Source organism: Protopterus annectens, chromosome 9.part0 (assembly GCF_019279795.1).
Source record: "Protopterus annectens isolate FY-2018-M chromosome 9.part0, PAN1.0, whole genome shotgun sequence".
NCBI classification, from domain to species: domain Eukaryota; kingdom Metazoa; phylum Chordata; order Ceratodontiformes; family Protopteridae; genus Protopterus; species Protopterus annectens.
Window position 1 is genome coordinate 1,175,335,689 of NC_056743.1, and position 19,970 is coordinate 1,175,355,658.

Below are 19,970 nucleotides of genomic sequence, written 5' to 3' on the forward strand. Positions count from 1 at the left end.
TAGTGTGACAGCGGTGAGGTCTGTGGTGGGATTGACAGATACATTTAAGGTGGAGGTGGGATTACATCAAGGCTCAGCTCTGAGCCCTTTCTTATTTGCAATGGTGATGGACAGGTTGACAGGCGAGATCAGACAGGAGTCCCCGTGGACTATGATGTTTGCAGATGACTTTGTGATCTGTAGTGAGAGTAGGGAACAGGTGGAGGAGACCCTGGAAAGGTGGAGATGTGTTCTAGAGAGAAGAGGAATGAAGGTCAGCAGAACTAAGTCAGAATATGCGTGTGTGAATGAGAGGGAGGATAGAGGAATGGTGAGGATGCAGGGGGTAGAGGTGGCGAAGGTGGATGAGTTTAAATACTTGGGATCAACAGTTCAGAGTAATGGTGAGTGTGGAAGAGAGGTGAAGAGGAGAGTACAGGCAGGATGGAGTAGGTGGAGAAGAGTGTCAGGAGTGTTTTGTGACAGACGAGTACCAGTAAGAGTGAAAGGGAAGGTCTACAAGAGGCTATTGAGAACAGCTATGTTATATGGGTTGGAGACAGTGGCATTGACAAAAAGGCAGGAGTCAGAGCTGGACGTGGCAGAGTTAAAGATGATAAGATTTGCACTGGGTGTGACAAGAGTGGACAGGATTAGGAACAAGTATATTACAGGGTCAGCCCAGGTTGGAAGGTTTGGAGACAAAGCTAGAGAGGCAAGATTACGTTGGTTTGGACATGTGCTGAGAAGGGATGCAGAGTATATTGGGAAAAAGGATGAAACTGCCAGGTAACAGGAAAAGAGGAAGGCCTAAGATAAGGTTTATGGATGTGGTGAGAGAGAACATGCAGGTGGTTGGTGTGACAGAGCAAGATGCAGAGGACAGGAAGAAATGGAAACAGATGATCCGCTGTGGCGACCCCTAACGGGAGCAGCCGAAAGAAGAAGATATTTAGTTGGCAGATCAGGAGGGAGTTGGGGGGGTCTTATTATTTGATAGGTGATATAACTGGGTTAGTTGTAGTGGAAGTTCCAGTATTTAAGGTGGCAGGACCAGGGTTTGGATGAACGTCTCCATACATTGCTAGGTTATTGCATATAATTGCTATAACTTTCAAGATTTTGTTTATAGATTTTTGATAACATTTAGATTTTGAGCTGATGTACCTGGGTCTAATAGGCAGTGTTTTATGGTTAAGGATTTGGTAATAGTTGTAACTAGTGGGTAGCCTGTCTTATTAGATACATCAGGCCTAGTTTGAGATTTTGGGTGGTGAAATCCTAGGTACGACTGATTTTCATAAATGGAGAGGAAATATGGAAATAGCACATACATCTCAACCTTTTATATCAAGAAATCTGGACAAAGCCATCAATAATTGGGGGACAAAGGCCCAAAAATAGGGACATGTTTTAAATATTGCTCTTACAAACTTAGAAAATTGATAGAATAGCAGGTTTTGCATTGGAATTAATTTTCTGAATGATATGAAGTCTGGAACCCAAATGTCTGTCATTATTTTCTGACTTTAACCCTCAATGATTTGACAGCGACTTGCCAGGAAACCACAGTTTTATGCAAAATGGACCAAAAATATGAGGCAAAAATCTGGACGTTCTGCGAAAATTTGTACAGTTGACAGGTATGAAATAGCATGAGGGATAGCAGAGAGAGTAGTGACCTTGTTTTGTATGGTGTCATGGTTGGAGGCTATATTGGTGTTATAGGACTAGGACCCTCAGGATCTTGATGCTGGATATTTGCTACTGGGGGAGGGGTGGTTGTTGGAGTAGTGTACACAGTGCAGTACTGATTGGTCTGGATAGGAAAAGGTACAGTACTAAATGGTCTGGATAGGAAAAGGAGGGGTGGAAATGGGATGAGTTAGGCTGAGTAGGGGATTATTGATTGGTTCAGCTGGAGCGGGAGTGGAATAGTGGCTGTAAAGCTAGACACTGTGGGGGCAGGTGAAAATTGGGGGCAGGGAGGGGTTCGGATCAAGCCCGAGCGGAGCAGGCCTTAACCTCACACAAGAAACCTGCAAGTAAGTAATTAATTCTGCTTAGGTTTAGCAGGATAGGTTCAGAATGAATAAAAGTACTGTATAAATTGTAAGTTAGGGGGGTTTCTTTTAACCTTGTTTTACTTACAAATTTTTTATTTAATTTTGGGTAAATCTCTGTAATTTTCTTCCAATTTTGTAGATAAAATATGGGGAGAGTATAGTTTTAGGGGTTGGTACTATAGATGAGGCTAGGGAATAGTGCTATAGACCCGACCCAGGTCAGTAAATGTAAAATGCACAGATAGTTTCAGATGAATAATAACCTTAGCAGGGCTTTTAGCCGGTGGGCAGCTTAGAGCAGGTTTTCTGAGTAATTCAGTAGGTCAGCGTCCTTCTGTTGTAAGCCTTGTAGGACTGCTTGTTTAGGGGGATGGTTCCTGGTGGGAAAGATAATTTAAATTTAATTAGCACAGGTTTAGGGCTCAAACAGTAACACTATGTGCAAAGAAACAAAGCATTTACATCCACAATACAACTGTTTTCCTTGTATTATTCTGTTTAGATATAAAATATCGGCTTTCCTGATGTACCTACGGTAATTACATAACAGATGCAGGTACTAGAGTCCTTATGCATATTTAAGGAGGAGAGCCTATAGTCTGTTAATTTTAATGTGTGTTTTTACTGTTATAAGTTAATTAAGTCCCTCCGAGCAACAAGACTCACAATCAGTATGCTGTAGCTTCTAAAATGCACAGACCACAGCTTTTGGCCGTCCGTAGCATTTGAAACATACTCAGCAGGTTCTCTATGTAATAACATAACACTTAGTGATTTTACTAGTTTAAAAGTCACTACAACATTATAATATAGCTTCTAAATCACAGACCAATGTGTTTGGCCGTCCGTAGCTTAAGGAATGTAATCCACAAGTTCAGTAAGGTTTAAACATTCAAAGTTCATTTTAACAGTGACTGTACTCTCACATCCCAGAAGTTGATGTCCTTTTGGTATAAATAACCATTTTGTTTAGCAAGGCTCCTTCTCATCACTTACATTAAGCCCTTCAAACATTTGCAAACACATGAGGTTGACACTGCCAGCCACTTGATCTGATGAAGCCCGGCATCTTAATAAAAGCATAGAGCCTTCGCCATTTTTACCAGTCCACATAATTTTTTTTTTCCTTTCCACATTCAGTTGCCAGAATCAGATCACATGACCTATGCGATTTCTTACTTATCTTCCACATCTACTCTGTACATCAAGTTGACTCTGATACCCCCTCACCCCACCATTACCTGACTGACAACTATGTCATACGCTTTGGGGTGGTATATTTTGTTCATACTACTGGAATGTAACTTGAGTTTATAATTGTTCAGTAAAGAAATGTAGTTAAGAAACTCTGTTACTCTTAACTTTGACCTAAAGAAATCTACATTCCTTGAAAATAGTTTCATTTTAGTTCATCCAAACTGTTTTTATTTTTGTTTGACTAAGCAAAAGAAATCAATGACAATTTCAGCTAAATGTCTTACATGGTTCCAGCAAAAAAAAGTATTATATATTTATACTTCCTTAATGCAGAGAAGATTGTAGAACAGGCCAGTATTTTCCAAAGAGGTACAGCTTTGTGCATTCAAGCCAAAGGGACTAAAAAAATATATTAGGGGGCACCCGGATTTGAACCAGGGACCTCTTGATCTGCAGTCAAATGCTCTACCACTGAGCTATACCCCCTTATATATTTTTAAGTCCATTACTGTAGCTGAAGTTACACTTGTAATAAGGCTTATCTGCAGTTGAGAGCTGGGCAGAAATACTGAAAGCACTGGATAAGGTTGGGCCATCACGGCTAATGTATTTCTGTATTATTGCCTGAAATCTGGGAACAGTAGCTATGGGACTCTAGGTAGTGGTTGCCATCTTTAAGACAGAGGACCAAAGGTATTGTGATGATTGTAGGGACCCACAGTCCTTGGCAGATCATATTAAAAAGCCTTTGCTAATATGCTGTGTATGAGAGTTTTTGCCAGTTAAACCTCATACTGATGAAAAACAATATGGACTAGGCTATGGGACAAACTACCATATCTTTAGCCTTTTCAGTGTTGTGTAAGGGATTTTGGATGTGTATTCTGATCTGTATTTGTTTTATGAACTTGGGGAGGCTTGATAAAAGTATGCCTTGTTTTGTTCTGTTGGTAGTCCTGCAAGAGTGTGGATCTTAGGGGCCACCGTTTGCTATGCACTTCTCCTTTATGACTTCTTTGATAGTTATCACATTTTTTGCATTAGGTTAAATTTGTTCAGGATAGATGCTGGGGCTTTACTGGGCTTGCATCTCATTTGCACTCCTTTTGATGGCTTTCATGAACATGATATTAAGGCACAGCCTATGTTAGGAGCATTTCTAGTTCAAGGACCTAGAGCCGACATGGCTGTTGTTTGCAGCTGTTCCTTTATCATCTGATATGGTGTTCAACATGCACTGAGTTTCTGCTTAATGTTAATCAGCTAAGCTCAACACCTGCAAATGTGAGACCATTGTACTCCAACCTCCATGAGGTTTAACTGGCAAAAACTCTCATAACTCTCACTTCAGAAATTGGGTGCACAACATCTGCATTTACTAGAGAAATTTAAGTGTTGCTGTTAATTAGTGATGGCAAGAAGAGTGCAAGACTTAAGAGATGGGCTGAGTCAGTGAACAAACTCTTTTGAGTACTAAACCAATTTGATCAGTGAAGAAGAAATTATATTCTTTGGCAAAGTTATTTCTACATGGCAGTTTATAAAATCGTCATCCTCCCCAAGGTATGTAAATGAGGCTCCTCCTGTGTTCATTGGGCTTAACTTCTGAGTCATGATGAAGAGTTCAGTAATGTAAGAGAGTAAGTACACTGCGTGGAACCTCTATTACTTTTAGCAACTAACTGAGGTAGTTCAGATATCTTAGGGCATGCCCCCTGGGATGTTCCTTTCAGATTTTATTTTAGGTATGACTTGGTTGTCCTGGACAGATTTGGGGCATGCTGGTTGGATTTATTCTTTCAGCTGGCCTGGGGATACTTAGTGATTCCCTGGAGCCTGTGGCAATGGAAAAGAAAGTTTGTTGTAGCTTGCATATTCTTCTTCCTGGATCTCCTATGTTTTTTCAGAACCCAAAATCTGTAAATGTTTTTATTTGGCTAATATTGCACAAAATAACAGTACTTGAGTACACAAATGATTGAGCATATTTACTCGAATATTAATACGCATCCAAACAGCTAGGTATTAATTCCCGGTAATACAGTGCTTCAGAATTATCTTAAGAAGAAAACTCAGCACGATTGTGGGGGGGGGAGTAAGTATACTAAAGAAGGAAAACTGCATTGAGCTACCATGCTGTGAAAAAGGTTCCACCGAGATTTGAACTCGGATCGCTGGATTCAAAGTCCAGAGTGCTAACCATTACACCATGGAACCAGTTAATATGGTGGCCTTTGTGAGAGTTTCTCAACTTCATGGTCTCAAGAAGCATCATACACTGTTCATAGGTTCATAGGTAGGTACTAGGCTATCGGTCCAAGGGCCTAAGTAAGCCTAGCCAACAAGGTTCCCTGGCTTATGCCACCCAAGAAAGTTAATTTTCTGTGTCCCTGTCAAGCAGAGCCACAGAAGTGATCCCCAGGGTGTATTTCCTATTTCCCATCCACTCATCAAGATTTTTCTTGAAGAGTGCTAATGAGGAATTTTGGTTGACATAGATGGGTAGCTTGTTCCAGAGTATAGGAAGTCTCTGGGACAGGAATCTATCCCTCCAGCATATCCTGTTTATTGTGGTGACAAGGTTTAGGTCCCTAGAGCGTGTAGCTCGGAGGGATTGGGATTTATTTAGGTGTAGCATGTCCAGCAGTCTGGGTTTAACATAGCTTTATATGTTAGGCAGAGATTTCCTCGGAGTAGGCGATATGCTACAGAATAAAGCTGGAGTTTTTTTGAGATGGTCAGTGTAGGGCATCTGTTTAAGGCCAGTAATTTTCTTTGTGAGGTACTTCTGTGGCCTTTCCAGCTGCTGCAGATGTCTTGTGAGGTACATTCCAAAAGGGGCGTTGTACTCTGTAATGGGTCCGAGTGTCGAGTAGAGGGGAACAATGACCTCTTTTTTCCTGGATGAGAACCCTTTTGTGATGAGGTGTGCCACATAGAAGGATTTCCTGACTACTGTGGCGATGTGATTATCAAAGGAGTGACTACTGTCCGCCTGGGTCCCAAGGTCTCTTATCACACATTCGGCATTAAGTAGACAGCCGTTATGTGGTAGTTCATGGGTACAGAGTTTTTACCAAAGGGGATGACAGTGCACTTTTTGGCATTGAGCTTAAGGCCATGCTTCTGATACCAGACATCTGTCTCAGTGAGGCCCTTCTGTAGGATGTCCACATCATTTGGGGACTCGACTATGGCTCCTAGTTTGTAGTCATCTGCGAACGTCATTAGCCAGTGGCCTTCTGTGTTAGCCTGTACTTCAGAGAAGTAGATACCAAATAGGAGAGGTCCCAGGGCTGAACTCTGGTACTCCACATGTCACTGGTTTGAAGTCTGATTTGGAGTCTGCAACTTTTACAGTGTGGGTTCTGTCAGTGAGCCATTTGGCAACCCATCTTGTGACGTAGGGATTTATACCTAGTTTTATGAGTTTAGCTATAATTCCAGAATGGGGGATGGTGTCGAAAGCCTTGGCGAGGTCAAGATAGGCTGTGTTAACCACCTTACCCTCGTCTTCGGCCTTGGTGACTGCCTCAAAGAAGTCGATCAGGTTCAGAAGGCATGATCTGCCTTTCACAAACCCGAACTGAGTGGGGTCCAGAGTTTGGAGGTTATCAATGTCTTTGTTTATGAGTTCCATGATGATACGTTCCATGGCCTTGCAGACCAGGCTCGTCAGTAGGGCGATAGTTCCCAGGATCAGTGGTGGCTCCCCCTTTGTGAAGTGGGATAACTGTTGTTGTGCACCAATCAGTGGGCACAAAGCCTGAAGTGAGATTATGATTGAACATGGTGCTTAGGTGGGGAGCCAGTTCATTCTGAAGTTCATGTAAAACGCAGCCTGGGATGTTGTCCGGTCCCATGGATGCTGTGTTTTTGGTTTTAGAGAGTGCAGCTTTTACCCACATAGATTTGATTATAGGAACTCTGCATTCTTCCTGTATAGATATGGGCCCTTTAGGGGGTGAGGGGGGGGTAAAGTTAGCACTGAACCTATCTGCCAGGATGTTGGCAATATCAGTTGGTTCTGTAATTTTCGTGCCGTTGTGCTGTAACTCAGAGCAGATCTGGGTGTTGTTCTTGGCATAGCTATAGAATGCTTTGTGGTTGCCCTTAGAATCAGTGGCAATTTTGTTTTCATAGCTAGCTTTGGAGGATCTTATAAGGGATCTCAGATTCTTACTGAGGCTGAACAGGGAGCTCCTCCACTCATGGGATTTTACTCACTTTTGCAACAGTTTCTTCCTTCTGTTGTAGAGTTTGTTTATGGCAGGAGACCACCAGATTGGCTTCCTTTTTTTGGAGTATAGCGTCTTGGTTCTGTTTGGGATAGCACGATACATTCACTCGTGTAAGTGCTTATAGAGTGCATTTGTGTAGGATTCAGCAGTTGTAAATGTATTGTCCATCTGCATGGGTGTCATGAAGTTCGCAACTTCAGTCTTAAGAAGCATGAAGTTGGCTTTGGAGAAATTTTTTACCATGGTTTCCTTAATGATGAGTTGGGGCGGGATGCGGATATCTAGGATGATTCGCTTATGGTTGGATCTGAACAATGTGGAGTTAACTTCAGGTGTGGAATAGCGGTCACTCATGTTGGTAATGACTAGGCCTAGGATATTGTTGCCCCTAGTGGGGGTGTGGATAAGTTGATCCTGGGCATTGGAATTTATGAATTCCAGAAAGCGTTGGAGCGAAGGAGTTGGCACATGAGTAGTTTTCCCAGTTAATGGTGGGGTAGTTGAAATCGTCCATTATTAGGGTGTTTGCTTGAACCCTAATATATTTTCCAGTATATCAAGAAAAGAGGAGTGGGAATCCTGGGGCATGGTGGGGGACCTGTAGCAAGCTATAATTTGCATTACAGTTTTGCCCAGAGTTAGTTGCACTTGGATAACCTCAGATGGATTATGCTGTGCAACTACCCTGGAAGTGTGGATATCCTTAATGAATATGGACACACCTCCGCCTTTGGTGTTCTGGTCCAGATTAGATGGCCGAAAAGTGTGGTATGAGTTAGAACCTGGTAATGCACGGGTGCTCTCTAGAGCCTTGAACCAGGTCTCAGTCACTGCACAGATATCGATGTTCTCTATTTTAAGGAGTGCCTCTAATGAGTACATTTTGAGATTTAGACTTCTAGCATTGAGTAGCATTACCCTCAGTTTTTGCTTGCCTGTTCCTGTTACGATGGTGAATTTGTCATTTGAACCTTGCCTAAAAAAGGCACTATAGGGGCGGCAAGACCCTTAGCCAGTAACCTGAATCCCAGGGGCGACAGGTGCAGGCCATCTCTGGCAAAGCATTGTGGTCTGTCGACCATGTCATCCCAGGCAGACAGATACTGTATCCCCTTACAATGACACCAGAAGCTTAGCCAATTGTTGAAATCAATCATTTTGTCCTTGTACTGCGGTATCATTCTGGGCGATGGCAGAATGCTACTCAGGGCCTGGGTCATACCTGCCTGGGCTACAAGATCACAGAGCTCTTCCATGTCTCTTTTCATGTCCAAGTTGAATATGTAGTATATTGAGTAGTACAAGGAATGTCTTGGAATAAAATTCCTAGAGGAGGCAGAGATTTTCACCTTTTTATTGGATAGGCAACTAATTATTGTGTCTGTGACTACTAAACATCTGTTTAGATTCTTCTTTTGGTATGTGATGCATAGTACCCTTTGATGCACACAAAAGTTCATAAGGTTCATAAGTACGTATTTGGGTAGCTGCCCTTGTGAGCCATTTTAAGCCTAACCAGTTTCCCTTCCAGAAGTGAGAATCACACCCAGTACCTTGGGTCTGTGAGGAAAACACCTTAACCATTATACCAACCCCCAACCTTTAAGGAATGAGGATGTCCTTTTTTTCCATCAGCAACTTATTAGTGATACAGATCTCATTATATCTTGTAAAGATATGCATAAATATTAGACATACATATTGTTTTCCATTCTTGTTCCTGTCAGTTTGCATGCATGCATGTATATAATGTATTGCTATAGTGTTTGGATGTGCATTAGGTATGTTTGCAACGTATGTTATAAACCAAGAAAATTTAATTTTCCTGAGTACTAGCTTTGACCCAATCAAGTGGAGGACAGCTACTGTCATCCCTTTGCTCAAAGGTGGAGCGTCCACCGATCCAGGAAATTATAGACCCATCAGCCTAACTAGCCTAATCTGCAAGGCCATGGAGTGGATTATCATGGACCTCATTAACAAGGACATTGGCAACCTCCAGACACTTGATCCCACACAGTTCAGTTTTGTCAAAGGGAGGTCATGCCTGTTAAATTTGGTCGACTTCTTTGTGACATTCACCATGGCCATAGATGAGGGAAAGGCAGTACACTCCACCTACCTTGACCTGGCCAAAGCCTTCGATACTATTTCCCACTCAGGTATAATAGATAAACTCTCTGAACTAGGCATCAATCCATATGTTACCAGATGGGTAGCAAACTGATAGAACCCACCTATTCAAAATAGGGGAAGCCACCTCAAGTAGTAGACCCGTAACGAGCATTGTACCCCAGGGATCGGTCTTGGGGCCTCTGCTGTTTGGGATATACTTCTTGGAGGTGCAGGCCAATCTAGTGGGTTATAGCTGACCATGTTTGCAGATAACTGCAAGCTGGGTGCTGTCATCAGTTCCCCTAGTGATGTGGACATCCTGCAAGAGTGTCTCACCCAAACAAATGACTGGTGCCAGAAACATCGCCACAAACTGAATACCAAAAAATGCATCATCATCCCGTTTGGGGAGAGTGACGTCCCCTCAGATTATCACATTGATAATAAGGTCCTAAGCACGTAATCAGTTGTGAGGGATTTGGGCACCCAGGTTGATAGTAAACTGACTTTTGACCACCATATTGCCTCCGTTGTACAGAAAGCTTTCTGCATGGCCCACCTCATTAGTAAGGGTATCTCATCCAGGGACAAGGTGGTCATAACATCCCTGTAGTCTTCCCTTATAAGACCCATTATTGAGTACAATGCCCCTTTCGGCATGTACCTCATAAAGCACATGCCAGCAGCTGGAGAGACCACAGAGGTTCCTCACTCAGAGAATCCAGGGCCTCAAACATCTACCCTACACATATAAGCTAAAAGCTCTGTCCGTCTACACAATCTCCTACAGACTCCTCAGAGGTGACCTGTGTCTGGCATACAAAGCAATCTCAGACCCTGCCCTGATAGAGCTGCTGTATATCCGCAAGTCAAGCTCCACTCGAGTAACCCACATGCACAACCTCAACCTGGTCTGTGACATCAATAGGACTTGTTGGCAGGACAGATTTGTGTCTCAGAGACTTCCTCTTTTGTGGAATAGACTCCCTCTCCACATAAAGGAGAGTACCTTATTAACTCTTTTTAAGCACAACCTGGATAACTGGATGGGAAATGGAAAATACACCCTGGGTTCCACCTGTATCCCTTCTGGACAGTGGCATAGGGTGCTGACTTGTTGGAACATGGGCATAATTCTTGACCAGGCTTGTAAGGGCTTCAGTGCCAATAGCCTAGTATTTTCCTCTGATCCTAATTCCAAAGTAATAGGCTTCAGTATGCAGAGCAATAACTATTTCTCATAGTGCACCATATTTCTGTATTGCTTAGCCATCTCTTTTATGTGTGCTATTTCAGTAGCTATGCACAGTGCTTTTATATTTTTGATTTTGTATTACCAGACTTTCCACTACTCCTGAACACAGTTAGTCATATGCAGAGAAGCTGTACTATGCATTTTGAACCAAATGAACGTAATATAGTGTTTTGTAGCTTGTCATACATGAGTTCTTTGTGACTTGTATGTGAGTAACATACTGTATTGCAAATCTGCAATGTGTGCATCTCAGATGATGTCTTGACAACATCAAAATGCTGACAATATTTTCTGTGTGGAAGACTTCCTTTGTGGGAGACATAACAGAAATGAAGGCTTTAGCTAGTTGCTGCTGCTCTGAAGCCTTAGAGTTGCTTTCCTTTGAGGCGGCAAGAAAGTACTGAAGTTGTCTACACACTAGATGCTGATTTCCTTCCAAAAGGCAAGTCAGTCAGCAGTCAGACTGTAGGTGTGGGAGGAAGCCATTACTTTTTGAGGACTGGCCGGTTGTATCTGGACAGGATACAGCCCTGATAGCCTAAGCTTACTGCAGCATTGAAGAAGTTGAGCCTGTGCTGTTATGGTTAGTGCAATTTTACAACTATACTTTATAGGTTCATAGGTGTGTACTAGGCCAACAGCCCTGAAGCCTTTACAAGCCTAGCCCATACAAGTGCTCGGGCATCATGCCACCATTAGCTCCCGGTGCGTCTATCAAGTAGAGCCACTGGAGTGATCCCGGGGGTGAAATTTCTATTTCCCATCCAGTCATCAAGATTTCTCTTGAAAAGGGCCAGTGAGGTGCTCTGCTTGACATGTATGGGAAGTCTATTCCAGAGCATGGGCAGTCTTTGAGTTATGAACCTGCCCCTCCAGCATATTCTGTTGATTGTAGTAATGAGGTTGAGGTCCCTGGAGTGTGTGGTGCAGAGGGATTGGGATTTCTTTAGGTGTAACATTTCTAACAGGGCTGGGTCAGACATGGCTTTGTAAGTCAAGCAAAGATCACCTCTAAGTAGACGATATGAGACAGAGAATAGCTGGAGTTTTTTGAGTCTGTCCGTGTAGGGCATGTGTTTAATGCCTAGGACCCTCTTCGTGAGGTATTTCTGTGGCCTCCCCAGCTGTTACAGGTGTCTGGTGAGGTACATGCCAAATGGGGCATTATACTCAATGACTGGTCTAATGAGGGAAGAGTAGAGAGAGATGATGACCTCTTTCTTCCTGGATGCAAAACCCTTGGTAATGAGATGTGCCACATAGAAGGACTTTCTGACCACAGTGGGGAATGTGGTGTTCGAAGGAGAGGTTGTTGTCAACCTGTGTCCCCAGATCTCTTATAACACCTTCAGTGTTCAGTGGACTCCCACCGATGTGGTAATTAGTAGGAACTGAGTGTTTACCAAAGGGGATGACGACGCATTTTTTTGGATTACGCTTAAGGCCGTGCTTTCAACACCAGTCATTGGTCTCAGTGAGGCCTTTCTGTAGGATACCTGCATCACTTGGGGAGTTAATAATGGCATCCAGCTTGCAGTTGTTTGCGAACTTGGTCAGCCAGAGTCCCTTTGTGTTGGTCTGGACTTCTGAAAAGTAGATGCCGAACAGGAGAGAACCCAGGACCGATCCCAGTGGAACTCCACTTGTGACTGGTCGGCAGTCTGACTTGGAGTCTACGGCTTTCACACTGTGTGTTCTATCTGTGAGCCAATTTGCAACCCACCTAGTGATACAGGAGTTGATGCCTAGTTTGGTGAGTTTACCAATACTTCCCGAATGAGAAATGGTATCAAATGCGTTGGCCAGATCGAGGTTGGCTGTATGCACTGCCTTACCTTCATCTTGGGGTTGTGATTGTGTTGTAACTGGAGGTTTGAGTAGTAGGTTTCCTTACATTTGTCCACTAGTTTGTTAACTTTGTTGCATAGTGTTTTAAAGGCTTGGAGATTTTGCTGTGTTCTGTTGTGTTTCCATTTATCCCATGCTTTGTCTCTTTGTTTCATAAGGTCAATGCAGTTAGCGGTTAACCGTGGGGATTTTTTGCTTTCTGTATTCTTTTTGTTTGCACAGGGGCAAGGCTATCAATTTTTTTCAGGAATGTGGAATTAAAGTATTGTATTGCATCATTGAGTGGTAGGATTTTTAAGGGTGTCCAGTTAATATTTAATATTAAATTGTTTAGTGTTTGTTGGTTGTCTAGTAATATTTCTAACTGTTTTTAAGGTGTCGGAAAAACAAATAACGCAGGAGTCCAAACCAAAGGAAACCAGTCGAGGAAGTAGAGCTTAACGCAAATTTTTAATCCAGACAGAATCAAACTACAGCGTTTTCGCTACTGAAGCTTCAGTAGCTTCTTCAGAGTAAAAACAATTGGCGCCAATTTCCTGTTTTTTAAAAAAACTTTAGGATGACATCACATATGAAAACACAGGAACTAACGCAATTTCCTTTACAAAAGCAGCTTGTAATCACAGCGCAAGTTTGCATAAAGTGCCAAACTAAGGGAAAAATTAAAATAGTTAAAAACATCTGCCAAAAGAATTTTGTGTATAAACACATTATCTTAAAGCATAACTTATTATGCCTACTCCTATTAGAACCTATATTTTACATCTACAACGCTAGCAGTATTCACATTCAAGTTTCAAAAGTCCAATTGAAAAAGCTAAATAAAAACTAAACACAATTCCATGCCTACATCAGTTGATAAAAACTGCATTATTCTCTTTACATGAAGATTGTCACTAAAGAAATAATACACTGTAAGAAATTAAAGAAACATATACTGTAGGAATTTTAATTTAGTGGAAGTGTGTAAGAAGTGAAAATCTAAAAAGGACTAAAGTTTTAGTCCTGAAGATTTTATAAGTGACAAGCCTAATCCAGTGCATTATTTGCAAATTGGAAGCTTTTAATAGTCCTGGCCTCAATGAACACTGTAACATCTCTTGCATTCTTAAACTTAAAAGTTACATGAGATAATAAACTTTTGACACCAGGACTTTACTATTTGTCACTTTAAGAATCATTTAATAGTTCAAAACAGGAGGATGGAAACAAATAGCTCTGATTGGTATCCATGAATATAGTGGAGTTTGACTATGGCCCTTATAGTTCAGTGATTAAGATATTTATTTTGGTTTTATAACTGGGGTATAATGCACTGGATTAGGCTTGTCACTTATAAAATCTTCAGGACTAAAACTTTAGTCCTTTTTAGATTTTCACTTCTTACACACTTCCACTAAATTAAAATTCCTACAGTATATGTTTCTTTAATTTCTTACAGTGTATTATTTCTTTAGTGACAATCTTCATGTATGGACAATTTTTTTAGAGAGAATAATGCAGTTTTTATCAACTGATGTAGGCATGGAATTGTGTTTAGTTTTTATTTAGCTTTTTCAATTGGACTTTTGAAACTTGAATGTGAATACTGCTAGCGTTGTAGATGTAAAATATAGGTTCTAATAGGAGTAGGCATAATAAGTTATGCTTTAAGATAATGTGTTTATACACAAAATTCTTTTGGCAGATGTTTTTAACTATTTTAATTTTTTCCTTAGTTTGGCACTTTATGCAAACTTGCGCTGTGATTACAAGCTGCTTTTGTAAAGGAAATTGCGTTAGTTCCTGTGTTTTCATATATGATGTCATCCTAAAGTTTTTTTAAAAAACAGGAAATTGGCGCCAATTGTTTTTACTCTGAAGAAGCTACTGAAGCTTCAGTAGCGAAAACGCTGTAGTTTGATTCTGTCTGGATTAAAAATTTGCATTAAGCTCTACTTCCTCGACTGGTTTCCTTTGGTTTGGACTCCTGCGTTATTTGTTTTTCCGATAGTTTGTTCAAGTTACCTAGTTTGTTTTTAAGGTGTGTTTATTAGGAAGATGGGTGGTAGCTATGATGGCAAAAGCTGGAATATAGTTGCTTAATGAAAATGAGAGTGTACCCGAGGAGGGGAAATTGGTAGGGTGTGAAACAGGGATCTGGTCTAGGATGGAGTGGCTAGTAAAGTCTTTGTTGAATTTTGTTGCATTGGTGATTAGTTGATCTAATGTCAATCTTTCATTCATTTTTAACTGTTGGTTTCGTTTCCGCACCTTCAGAACCGACTCAGCCAATATATCAAGCTCGCACCATCCAAACACTCTCAAGCTAATGCTACCCATACTGCCTCTCATCCTTTTACCTCAGATCTTGTTTTCTGCATAGAAAATTGTACACATCAGCTGTTGCTTTCAACTAAGTGCTCATATTTTTTTGATATTTAGCTATCTTCCATCTTTTTCTGTAGTATTTTTCTACTGTAAAGTTTTTTTTGGGTGTGCGTGACTCTATTGGTAATTCTTGATACAATCGTTGGTATTCTTTCACCCTACCCCTCCCTTCTTTCTTCTTTTTTACTGTTTTTGGGTAGTCTTGATATCTGTCTTGTGAGTGACTGTGTGTGTGTGTGTGTGTGTGTGTGTGTGTGTGTGTGTGTGTGTGTGTGTGTGGTGCTTTTTACTGGCTTTGACAAATGGCAGAAAAGCAAAAAGGAACCTCCGGGTTCAAGCAGTGTAAGGACTGTGGCAGAAAGATGCCCAGTTTGGATGGGCATTTTTCATGCGTTTATTGTCTGGGTGTCTCTCATCTGGAAATTCAAACTCCATGTGAACTCTGCAAAGGTATCAGTGCTCAAACTCTTCCAAAAAGGCAGAATAAGTCTATTCTTAAAGACTTACTGAAATGTCCCTTTGGTGAAGCTCTCTCTGAGGTGGAGACTTCAAAATCTCCAAAGACTGAATTAAAAAAATGGAGCCATTCAAAACCATCTTCCTCCAAGGAGCACGAATCTAAGACTCCAAAATCTCAGGTTCCAACTCCTTCTTCAGAACTGAAACCAAAAGTTCCAAATAACTGTGCCGACTTCTGCTCCGGCACCAGAACCGATAATATCTCTAATGCAAAAAGATTAAATGGACTAGCTACCGACATAGGAGTTGGCTTGTAGAACAAAGTATCTCTCTTCACAAGTTCTTTGTACTGTCTAGCCATAAACCCTTGCAAAGAGTACTGTCAAAGGCCTAAATATCATCTAGTAAAAACCGCTTCAGCTATATATTACTCATTTGGAGAACTGCTCTCATTCAGTACGACAGCATCTGTATTATGATATTTACTACTACTTCTTTTCCCGGTTTGGGGTCGCCACAGCAGATCATCTGTCTGCTCATGATTGGCATTGGAGATTTAGGGTGTTGAGTTGCCAGCCCGGCACCCAACCTTCCACAGAATGCACACACACACACACACTCACACCTAGGGCCAATTTAGAGTGTCCAATCCACCTACAGCATGTCTTTGGGAGGAAACCAGAGCACCCAGAGGAAACCCACACAACCACAGGGAGGACATGCAGACTCTGCACGGAAGACACCCCATCCACGAATTGAACCAGAGAACCTCTTGCTGTGAGGCGGCAACACTAACTGCTGCACCACCGTGGCCGCCCTGTATTATGATATTTACAGAGAAGTATAAATTAAGTGCTAACCTAGAAGTAAAAATAAATATCCAAATCAGACCTTTCATTATTCCACTCTGTACTCCTTAAGTAGCAGTGCTTTGGATTCTGTTTTTGATACACTGTTGCAGGTGTCTTCCTTAAAGAAAGATGCTATGCTTTAGGAGTGTGCATAATGTAACAGTCATCACGGGAATGACTGCTACAGAGAAATATACATCTGGTTCTGTTTATATGTGGCAAATTTACTGCATATGATTATTAACTGCAGTTTTCTTGGCGAGGAGCAGATTTTGTGTGCAAACATCTCTCAAAGCAGTTTCTAACTCTCCTTTCTTCAAAACCTTTCATCGAAGTGGCTTTTTCATTGACAGTAAAAAATAGCCGGTGCATTTGACTGAAAATCAGCTGACTGAAAGGCTTTCTCACCATGAGATCATAGTACAGTGGGGATCATGGCATATGCCCTTTCCCCACTGTAGTGTAATCTTGGAATCGGTATATATAATTAGCAGGGAGATTCCCCCTACAAAGAACTTCCTGTGTGTTTTTTCTATTTTTTTTATCCTTTGCAGATCAGTGTTTTCATTTTTGAAGAGAAGCATTCAGTCATTGTAGGACTGACTACTTTCCATTTCAATTGAAGGTCATTCTTCATTTTATATATATATATATATATATATATATATATATATATATATATATATATATGGGTCTACTTCTAAAATTCAGACTTTCACAAGTTCAATTTTTTTATGGTCAAAACCGTAAGATCGAACTTGTGAAAGTCAGAACCGTTTAAATGGAGATCGCCATACAGCGCAGAAAGGCGCATTTACCATTTTCCTTACCATAGTGTGATCTCGGAGTTAGTATATTTAATTAGCAGGGGTGTTGAGGGATGCAGGGGGGCTTACCCCCCTGCAAAACATTAAAAAATATATATATATATATATATATATATATATATATATACATATATATATATATACATATATATATACATACATATATATATATATATATATATACATATATATATATATATATATATATATACATACATATATTTATATATATATATATATATATATATATATACATACATATATTTATATATATAGATATATATATATATATATATTTTTTTTTTTTTTTTAAATTTCGAACTTTCACAAGTTTGGTCTTACGATCTCAACCATAAGAAATTCGAACTTGTGAAAAGTCGAAATTTTGAAGTAGACCCATATATATATATATATATATATATATATATATATATATATATATATGCACACACACACATCTATATATATATATATATATATATATATATATGTGTGTGTATATGTATATATAGATGCTGTATGTATGTATGTGTATTTTTTCATGTGTTTTTTCATCAGAATTTTCCTTTTTTATTACTATACTCTTGTTAATTTTTTTTTCTGTCGCCTGATTACTTCTGGTTTAATTTATTTATGGTATGCCTGGTGAGGGAAAGGCAAGTGTGAATTAGGCAGAACAACATGATCTACAAATGGTTGCTTAACTTGTTGCAATATCATCAGATTTTAATTGAAAGCTAGCAAATCCATTCTGCAGTATACAGCTTTCTGTGAATTGTCTACAGGGTGATATTGTGCCGTCAGAAATGTAAACTGAGCAAACATTTCAGAATTCTTAAAGTTATAATTGAAAATGTAAGTATATCGCTTCCTGTATAGCTGCAGTGCTAAAAATAGAATATGGTGAAGTACAATAGATCTGTAAGATGATAAACGATGTTGGCTCATGTAAATGGCAACATATGCAAACGAGAACTAGTTGCATACCTCATATGTAAACCTATTTAACCTTCACATTAATGTGTACATAGTGAGAACAAGTACACTGAGTCAGAAAACTAATCCTAGGCGGTGAGGAAGGCCCTGAAGCATCCATTTGCTCTGTAAGGCAATGTACTCAGTAAGGAATGCTAGCTTAAATGGGATAAATGGAAAAGCCCTGTATATGACTCATGCTACCTCCCAACCTCAGTAGAAGAGGAATGATGAAACAGTTGCCTGCTCACTTCTTCCACGGAGGAGAGCCCCAGTGGTGATACTGGGGAGATGACGAGAGGCAGTTGCTTCAGTAAATAGATGGGCAAAAGAAGGAGGTATCATTGCATGCCCATCTTTGTGATGTCACCCAGTATGTCATTCAGGAGGCAATGCTTAAAAAAGAAACAAAAAACAGCTTGGCCACAGTATGACAGATTACCACTCTCCAGCTATATATATATATATATATATATATATATATATATATTTATTTCTGTGTGTGTGCATGCACACACATATATCACCTTACTTTCTGATTAAACTTTAAAAACATTATGCCATAGTTCCTTTAGATTATGATTGTAAAAATAATGTATCATATACACTAAGATAGTAAAGTCAGAGTACACATACTGCTAACTTTACACCATGTTGATCGATAAGCAGTTGCAACCACTGAACTGTAGTGTGTAGCACTGAGAAAAATAATAATAATAATAGGAATAGTAATAAAATTGCTAAGGATGTTGGCTATAGAGTATCTAAAGACTGACTACAGCAGCAGTATAATGTATTCTAAAAACCTTTCCCCACATACTGCAGTATCCACAACATCCTGCCATGTGTCTGTAGATCCCATTTTTGTTATCACAGCTGTGATGATTTCAAGTCCTGTTTAGCCTTTATTTGAAATTGCATTTTCACTGGGTTTTTATGAGCACATCAACTTTCAGTTACTCTCGCAGTAGTGTACTGTATGTGCTATGATAGAAAACATTTATAACCAGCGCCATTGTTCTTAAGGTGTTTTCTAATAAATACGTATTGCTTTGGTTATAAATAATAACCTAGGCATAAACAGGCTAAGTAGGAACTTGCAAATGATTTCATTATACTCTTTATCAGTGATAACAGAGATTTTAGTCAAGTCATTACAGCTTTTCACGAATTAGGATAAAAAGAGTTAGTGGTGTACTGCTGTAGTCATACAAAATCAGATTTCAGAACCATTTTCTTTAACTAATTTTCATTGCAGGAGACTTTGCTTGTGTCTAAATAAATGAATGTTTAGACAGCCAGTTGCATCACGAAGGGGATGTAGCTCAGTGGTAGAGCGCATGCTTTGCATGTATGAGGCCCCGGGTTCAATCCCCGGCATCTCCATTTTTATTTTATTGCTATATAATTCATCTAGACCTAAATACTGATAGTAGTCCAATCCCCAAAATGTACTACCATATGATCTTGGTGATCTGTAGAAATCACATTAAAGGAAACACGTCAAGCTTCAGCCTAATGCAGATCCTTTAGAAGATAACATGACAGTGTTATTTGCAGCTGTTTTTCTCAGTGACATTCAGAGCATGTTCCAAGTCTTTTAGCTGGCCTCATTGGGGGATGGGTACACAGAGAAATGAAATTACAGACCGCTTCCGTGAGAGTGCTTGCATTTTTTGTTCCTTAGCCAGAGGTAATTTTAGCAGTAAGTAGTTACTCATTCTCAACGACAAGTCATTCATGTTCCTTAGGTTTATTCACATTCACAGACTTCAGTCTGCACTACT

At 40.2% G+C, this 19,970-nt stretch overlaps 3 non-coding genes across 3 annotated transcripts; 1 reads left to right on the plus strand and 2 right to left on the minus strand.

The window, feature by feature from the left end:
• Window positions 1–3,656: 3,656 nt before the first annotated feature.
• Window positions 3,657–3,728, minus strand: TRNAC-GCA. Its single transcript has one exon. It is a non-coding gene; the product is annotated as a tRNA-Cys (tRNA).
• Window positions 3,729–5,387: 1,659 nt separating this feature from the next.
• Window positions 5,388–5,459, minus strand: TRNAQ-UUG. The gene has a single exon. It is a non-coding gene; the product is annotated as a tRNA-Gln (tRNA).
• A 14,038-nt stretch (window positions 5,460–19,497) lies between these two features.
• TRNAA-UGC lies at window positions 19,498–19,569 on the plus strand. The gene has a single exon. It is a non-coding gene; the product is annotated as a tRNA-Ala (tRNA).
• The last annotated feature ends 401 nt before the right edge of the window (window positions 19,570–19,970 follow it).